General features: G+C 43.6%; 1 long non-coding RNA gene across 1 annotated transcript; it reads left to right on the top strand.

The window, feature by feature from the left end:
* The first annotated feature begins 7031 nt into the window (after positions 1-7031).
* LOC122258417 (uncharacterized) lies at positions 7032-8804 on the top strand. The gene is made up of 3 exons (XR_015190698.1): positions 7032-7160; positions 7299-7421; positions 8678-8804. It is a non-coding gene; the product is annotated as an uncharacterized LOC122258417 (long non-coding RNA).
* The last annotated feature ends 239 nt before the right edge of the window (positions 8805-9043 follow it).

Raw genomic sequence — 9043 nt, 5'->3', positions numbered from 1 at the left:
CTTGTAAGCTAAAATGCAATGGAAAAGGATGCTGTATTTCAACTGTACCTTCCTGTATTATATATTGAAAGAGCAGTGTTGTAAGGTGACAACCGAACGTGTGTAAGAACAGTTTTGTGAAATAATACTTTGTCATTGTTCATTTTTATTGTTATTATTATCCTTATCATTACTGTTGTAACCATCATCATAATTATTACTATTATTGTAAATATTGTCTATTTCTTATGTAAAATCGCCTATGTGCATTAAGGCTTCTTTTGTAGAGTACCAAACCAAGAACGCGTTCTATGTTTTAGAACTTCTGGGAGGGCCGTTCGGGGTTGTCGGCGACGCGTTACGCTTTTCACGTCATCGTTTAAGCTCCGCCCAAAACTAGCCTGAAAACTAGCCAGTTCAGTTCAGTTCAGAGAGATTTGCGAAGGCTTCCCTTCGCCCGGGCTATATGCACGAGGCGGCCCGGCCTCTGCCAGCTATAAGTGCTGACTCATCTGATCATCATCACTGAATGCTTACCGTGGCGGTTGGATTGCCTGAAGGCGCTCCAGTTGCCAGGGGAAAAGCAATAGGCATAGCCGCCTTACCAACCCGGCGGCTGTCGTCTCTGGGCCCTGCCTGAGGAAGCGAGTGTGCTTGCATTCCATCAGATAGTGCTCTATATTGGCGTCCGGCGCGCCACAATGGCTGCAGCGTCGCTCATCATGCCCAATGGTGGGTATGATTTGCCACGCACAAGGGTAGCCTAATCTCAGTCTGTGAAGACTGACTTCGGCTCGCCTTGGTATTTTAGGAGAGAGTATCAGCGACTCATAGCCTGTGGCGTCTGAGTACCAGCTGGCCGAGCGGGAGGTTCTCGCTTCCTCTCTGTGGCGCTGCAGGGCACCGACCTGCCCTGCAGCCATCAATTTACGCCTTAGCAGTTCTCGGCTAGGATGCACCACAAGATTGCTCAAGGGTTTTTCCTGCCTTCCTCCGCTAGCCTGTCAGCTACATCGTTCCCTTTAATACCAACATGGCTTGGAATCCAGTTGATGATAATGCGTCTACGCTGATCCAGGATTCTCTGAGCAATAGTAAGAATCGTGGTCAGAAGGTAAACGTTATCAAGGGGCGTGCTTTGCTGCAGGCTGTCAATGGCGGCCCTAGAGTCTGTATGTATGACAACATGCCCGTCCGTCTGGGCTGCATGGGCTAGGGCTCCCATAATAGCGACAGCCTCTGCTTGGAGCGAGGAGGCATTGTCGGACACCCGCATAGCTTGTGCTACGTCCCTTGCTGCAAAGCCAGCGCCTGCAGTGTGGGAGATGGGGTCTACAGAACCATCCGTGAAGTAGGTTTTACTACCTGGTGGAGTGATTTCTGCAATGTTCCTCTCTGCCTCAGCCTTCAAAAGAGACGGAGAGTACTGAGTCTTTCTCCTTGACAGGTTCATGACAGAATACTCTATCAAGGATCTTGCCCATGGCGGGGCTGTGGCATAGGCAGGGTGGGGGAGGTCCATGCCCTTGACCAACAGTGTCTCCTTGAGCTCAAAGCGTATCAACACCCTGGCTGTATGAGACAGCCAGGAGTTGTTGGCAAAGAGTTCATGGTTCTGTGCAAGCTGACGCTGCACTTTTTGTCTTAGCTGCGAGTCCGGCGGGGACTGTAAGACTTTGGCAAGAAACTGAGCCGCCATCTGATCGATCCGGATGTCCAGTGGGAAAAGGTTGGCCTCCAAGAGGAGGTTGGCATCCTTAGCCCATATAGGAGCACCCAGAATGATCCTGGCGGCATCGTTTTGCATGACGTCAAGCCTTTTCCTTAGTCCAGGCTTGACCATAATCAGAGCGACGGAGGCGTAGTCCACAATGGGACGGACAGCTTGCACATAGAAGGATCTTAGTACACGGTGCCCAGCCCCTAAGCGCCGTCCTGACAGAGCTCTCATGACAGAGAGTCTTGCCTTGGTCCGTTCTAGGAGGTATTGAACCTCCGAGCGGAAAGTAAGGTTACTGTCAACCCATACACCCAGGTATTGGAAGACGTGAACCCACTCTAGCTCTAACCCTTGGACTCATAGCCTTTGGTCTCGAACATCCTGTTTCAGCGCCATTGCCTTCGATTTGGCTGCTGAGATCTTAAGCCCGACTCTGCTGCATTCCTCAGACATTAGATCCAGACAACGTTGGGTCTTTCTGATAAAGTTCTCATTCTTCCTCCCAACAGAGATAATTGCCAGATAATCTGCATATGAGATGATCTTGCACCCCGCTGGGAGTGGAATGTTGAGGATGCTTAACATGAGGGTGTTAAACAGAGCCGGGCTGAGGACCCCCCTTGTGGAGTGCCATTCTCCAGGGGTAAATGCCTGGAAAGGTGACCTTGGAACTTCACTCTGGCAGTTCTGTCCCGAAAATTGTCACCAATCCAGGCAAGCAGTCTGCCCTTGATTCCTTTGCGGATCAGGACCTCTTGAATGACGAGTGGGCTCGCCAGTTCAAAGGCCTTCTCCAGGTCCAGGAAAACAATGACAGATCTGGTGTTGCTGACAGTGCTCAGTAAGGTGGCTATACTGTGAGCAGTGCTCTTACCCCTTGTGAACCCATGTAGGTGTTCATGTGGAGGTCCCAGCTTCCATTGGAGCCGGTTCAGTACCATTTTCTCTGCCGTCTTTCCCAGACAGCTGAGTAGAGAGATGGGGCGGTACCGACCCGGCTCCTTTGGTTTAAGGATGGGAACTACGTCAGCCCTCTTCCAGTAGTGAGGAAGTCTCCCAGGACTTGTTGATGAGATGCAAGAGTGCAAGCTCACCTTCAAGTCCTAGGTGGGAAATGATGGGGTAGGAGATCCCATCACAACCCGGGGCTGACCGCGAACTGGTCTTATATGTCCGCCTTAGTTCCCTCAGAGAGAACATGGCATCAGCATCATCAGCCCTCAACTCTGCTGGTAGACCGGCGCTACTTGTTCTAGCAGAGAACTCGATTGCCAGTCTCTCTGCCTCCGACCGCGGGTCATGGTGGGTCTTTCTCGGGGTTGAGCAATTTGTGGCCCGTCTGATGCGGTTCCACAGCTTTGTAAGGGAGGTTTGGTGGCCAAAGGACTCACACCACTCCAGCCACTTTTCCTGCTTTACCCTCTTAGCAGTTTCCTGAGCATCCCTGAGAGCTTCTCTCAAAAGAGCGTGGTTCTCAGGGGTTCTCTGTCTGCGGAAGTGTCTTCTGCACATATTGATTCTGTGGTTGACCTCCTTAATCTCATCATTGTAGTATCAGGCGTCTTTAAAACACCTAGACCACGGACGAGTTTTGGGAATGGTCCCTGAGGCTGCCTCGTCTATGGCATTAACTGGTATTGCCTCAAGTGTATCCACATTATCATTATGTGAGAATTCACTGGTTCTGAGGCACCTGGCCAGGGCCTCCTGGAAAGCTTTCCAGTTGGCCCTTTGGTGACTATCCCATAGTGATCGCTCGTGGCAGTGTTGTCCACAGACCAACGAATCCTCTCGACCAGGGCCGCAGTGACAAAGGTAAGGTCAAGGACCCCCCCGCCAACGTGCGTAAGCTCCTGGTTGTTGAGGAGAGCAATCTCGGGGCATGACTCAAGCACCGCGGCTATGTGATAGCCTGCCCTGGTGGTGGGCATTGAATTCTCCCCCTATGAGAATTGGCTCGTGTGCCGCAGCAGCACAGACTTCACTAATATCTAAGCTCCTACAGGTTGGCCTGCTGTACACATTGTACAGCTTGAGGGGACCCCCAGCCATATGGATCTCAACTGCTAGGAGTTCAACACCTCCACACTGCACAGGATCGGCAATCAGGGAGCAGGGAATATTCGACTTCACGAGGGTAATCAAACCTCTGGTGCCTTCGTTAGAGGGCAACACAAAGGGATGATATCCTGAGAAGCGAACAGTGTCTCCTGTTAAAGTCTCCTGTAGCATGACAATGTCAATGTTCCGAGATCGCACGATCGCGTGGAGAAGGGCATTCTTCCGGGAAAAGCTGTTGATATTCCACTGCAGTATGCTTAGATTAGGAGCCATTGTGCTAATCTGAGTCCATTAAGTCTGCGTCGTCAATGACGTCGACATAATCGGTCTCAGTGTCTGACGCCCCAGTGTGGGTAATGTCAGACATATCGGAGTCTGACAACTCCTTGGTGAGTTCCTCACTGATCGTGATTTCCTCACTGGACTCGTCACTGTCGTCAGGACAGGTCGAGCCATTAGAAGGGCTGGGTCTCCTGGGAGGTGGAGAACCCCTGGTCGCCTTGACCTTCACTCTGGATGGTCGTGGCTTCCTCGCCCTTTGGGGTTTGGGTTCAGGCTCTGCCAGTGTGGTCTTGGCCGCGGGTTGGGTGGGGAGACAAGTCTCGCCCTGGGGGTTTGTGGGGAGAGGAGTCTCGCCCTGAGTTGGATTGGGTGTAGAAGCCTTGGGCCTTACATCCCTTTCCTTCAGGGCAGCGACAGTCTGGGTCATTGCCGTGACGGCGACCTTGACTGCCTTCTCCGTCTCTTCACTGGTCCGTCCCAATGCTGACGCAACTGCTGTGACAACTGCCGTCAGCAGGAGCGTCAAGTCATGGAGGGTCATGTCTGGCTTCCATTTTTAGTTTGACTCGTCTTCTGAACCGACGCCAGAGACTTGTCAGTGCCAAGGGCTGGTTTGGAGGGTCCAGCCCGAGGCTCTTGGGTAGGCTTTCTCTGAACCGACGCCAGAGCCTTTCCCAACTTTCGACTTTTGTCACTAAGGACCTTAAAAGGTTCCAAGGTGACAGCCTTGGTCATCTTCGTTCCAGGTTCGTCAACGTGGGGGTCAGTCAGGGTTTTTTTATTGTAAGATGCCATATAGTAAAGCGTTCAATTCATCCTCCCACGCCCCCACCCACCACGGAGTCCAACAAGGGGAAGCTGTGCACTGAGACCATGCTCAGAAGCCACAGGGGTGGTGGGAGGATATACGCAACCCCTGCCTCACATTGATGGCATTCGCAAATACATGCGATTGCCTGCAAGACAGGAGCTGCTTGACCCTAGCCTAGCTCAAAAGAGAGACCAGCCGATTGACCTAATCGAGCCATGATCAGGCCACCCGTCTTGCTGGAATAGAGGACCAAAGAGGCGTGTTGCTAGCCGCAGGGCGTACTCATACACGGCATCGCTCAACCTCCAGGACTCCCGTCTCCCAGCGCACAGGGGCGCCACGCACGGCAAACACGTGGGCAGGTGTGTGCCCCCCTGGGGGGAGGACCAGGGGGGTGTGTGATCCCACCTACTAGATCAGCACCTAGGAACGCTTAGTCGTCCTTCCTCGGAGAATCAACCGCTAGAAGGCCACCTCAACGGGAGGGAGAGACTGGCCAATTCTAGAACGGGCTATTCCGAGGAAGGAGTTCAAGACCCCGCGCCACGAAAAAAAAAAAAAAAAAAAAACTAGCCTGAAGTTCGGTTGCTTGAGCACATTGCGTGTCTATTGTTGTTTTATTTTCAACATCAATACAATGTATATTTTGTTAATAATCCTATACCCAGGAGACAATATCTGTAGATAATTCTATACCCAGAAAATAAAGAGATAAGCCATGAGGACGCCTAAAAAAATAAAAAATAAAAGAATAACTGAAAACTTTTCCCTCCAAACAGACGGTGTCTCAATTCGTTCCTTTGATTATTATATATTTATTAAAACATGTGAATATTAACTCTGATAATTTAATATGCATTTTGATAATAATGAATATCGTGACTCTTAAAATAATTGTTAAAAATCGATTAAAGTTCATTACATATGCGTATATAATGTAGATAATAAACAAAAAAATATATCTCTTCATTGTAATCGGACAAAATGAATAAACAGCTTTATCAGGGTAAGAGCTCCTCTGCGACATGGACGGAATGAAAAAGCCAATTTTAGCGAAATCACCACTGTAGCAACACAAAGAAAGTACGTACTGGTGTTATTTTGTATTAAATACATCTCATGTCCATCTGTATAGAGGTAGAATGTAATGTCATGTCTTTGATATTCTAAAAGACGAGGGAGGAAGAGAGAGAGAAGAAGAGGGAAAAGAGAGAGAGAGAGAGAGAGGAAGAGGGAAGAGAGAGAGATGGAAACAGAAATAGGTAGATAGAGAGTGAGAGGATGAGAAAGAGAAGAGAGAGAGTAAAAGTGAAAACAAGAGGGAGTGAGAGAGAGAAAGAAGTATATGTATATATATATATATATATATATATATATATATATATATATATATATATATATATATATATATATATAAATGTGTGTATATTTATATATATGCATATAATATGTTGATAGGTAGATAGATATTTATTCATTCATTTATATATCTATCTATCTATATATATATTTATGTGTGTGTGTGTGCGTGCATGCATGCGTGCGTCCGTGTGTGTCTATCTATATGTGTATATGTATATGTGTATATATGTATTTTATTTATTTATTTATTAATTGTCTGTAAAACCTCGCTACCACTGATCTGCTAAGAGTATATAGGTAAAATTCCATGACGTCTCATAGGGCATCTGGTTAGACAACTCTTTTAGCGGGTCGTGTAGCGTAACGGATTCAACACCGTGCCTGTCAATATGACGGCACGGGTTCGAGTCCCGGTCAGGGAGGTAAAATTTGTATATTTATTTATTTATTTATATATATATATAAATGAATCTATATAAATATATGTATATATGTATATAACTATATATATATGTGTGTGTGTGTGCGTGTGTGTTTATATATACACATATATATATAATGATAATAGTAATAACAATGATTATGTTATTATATATTTGCTAAGAAACATGTAACTGATAAAATTCAATACTGAAATAGAGCTTTAGATATTTTCTTTCTTTTCATAATAAAGGCAGCCTCAGTGTAATGTTTGTGACAAGTTATACCATAATCCAAAAGAGGCTAGCAAGTGCTGGATGAGCCATATGTCAGCAGTTTATCCAGTGGCTGAAATTGTAAGAAGCCCAGAGCCAAGGCCATCCTGGGCACCTGATGTCATTATTGAAAGTCCAGAACTGCCAAGCAATATAAGAAGCAATGAAACACTAGAGGTGGAGCTGATTGGTAATCCTGAAGAACTACCTGATGATCCAACTGAACTTCTTGAAGAATCTCAAGCGACAGGTGTTTATTAATCCAAATACTTTTCAATATGAGAAGATATACTGACTTATCTTCTATAATGTAACAATTTACATTATCTTTATAAGCTTTCCCATATATATCATTGGATCCAATTAATCTTTTTTTATGTTATTTCAGGGAAAGTCAGAAAGATTTGGACGACAGAAAGAGTAAAAGAATTAATAAAGGAGAATTACCCTCATCTGGTGGAGTAAGCAGTCAACTGTTTGGGAAATGATTAAGAATACCTTGCATGAATTTGTAAGTAGCAAATAGCTCTTAATATAGTGAACTGTATATTTGTTATGAGAAGGTTGGTTATTCAATGAAGCTTTTTATTCTTTAAACCTTGAGTTATGTGTTGCTCAGATGTCAAGTTAATTTCCAATGTATACTTGCAAATTAGAAGTTGATATATGTTCAATACTACACATAAGATATTATCAGCATCATTACAGGCTTTTAATCATATTTACCTTAGGCTTTAAAGTAGTGTATAAAGTGCATAAGCTTCAATGAAAGATAAAGATCATGTTTTTTTTCAAAGATTTATGACATTCTTGTATAATTTGATTCTCTTTAGTAACCTAAGAGCTATGCTTTCCTTTATCTATACGCTTTGAGTGATATTCAGAAAAGGTAAACAATATTTAGATTTCATATTTAAATTCCTATGGCAAGAGGAGTTTATGTAGTTATGATCTTCACCTTTTATCTAACATGATAACTTGTATTCATAGAACTAGGAAAGTATTCCTGATTACATTTACTTATTTGGGAGGGAGGGTGGGATCTGCAAAATAAATATTTTTCTGTGTTTAAGTTGTCATAAAAAAAATCAGATTATTGGACAAGTGATATGGACTTCATAGACAGGAAGAAATGTGAGAATAAATAGTTCATGACACTACAGCCTCCATACTTTGACCATAATACTTCTATCTGGATGACTAATACATTGCAGTAGTTAGGAAAGATTTATAAAAACACACACACACACACACACACACATATATATATATATATACACATACATATATATATATATATATATATATATATATATATATATATATATATATATACATACATACATACATACATACATACATATATATATATATATATATATATATATATATATATACATATATATACATACATACATAGATATAGATAGATAGATAGATAGATATAGATATATATACATACAAATGTATATTTATTTATATGTATATAAGAAATTAACAGGTCGTTCATGAATGAGAGCCTGAGCATTATGACCTCCTGGCTTCCTTCTTGCTAGAGTGGCTTATTGTTAGTCCTTGTATTACAGATGAGGAAATTAATGACGGTCTAGAAATAGCAGATGCACCAGTTATAACTGAGGTCTGTTCTAATTGCAACACCTTCCAAATTTCCCCCTCATTGATAGTAAATACCAACTCAACTGCAGATCATAGTAGCAGCTATGTTAATGCTGTTACTCATATTGCCATTTCTCTTCCCAACTATAGGTCCTAACAACAGGTACACCTGTCATGACAGCTGCTATGCAAATCCCTCCCAGAACACAAGGGACCACAAGAACATGGAGACGGCTAACTGGAAGAGAACAGCTTGTCTCCAAAATGAGACTAATGCATCAGGAAATATATATATATATATATATATATATATATATATATATATATATATATATATATATATATATATATATATATATACATGTGAGTGAGTGTGCGTGTGTGCGTGCATGTGTGTGTTTGTGTTTGTTTGTGTGTTTAAAACAAAAGTTTTTTGTTGCTGTCACCTCCACAAGAGGATACTAGTGTATTAATTTTATGTTTATATCATTAATGTTTTATATATCTATTGTCAAG

This window comes from Penaeus japonicus, unplaced genomic scaffold (assembly GCF_977035675.1).
Source record: "Penaeus japonicus unplaced genomic scaffold, GWHDUDI00000001_assembly GWHDUDI00000038, whole genome shotgun sequence".
NCBI classification, from domain to species: domain Eukaryota; kingdom Metazoa; phylum Arthropoda; class Malacostraca; order Decapoda; family Penaeidae; genus Penaeus; species Penaeus japonicus.
Note: the sequence above shows the minus strand (reverse complement) of the source record. Positions and strands in the feature narration are given on the sequence as shown.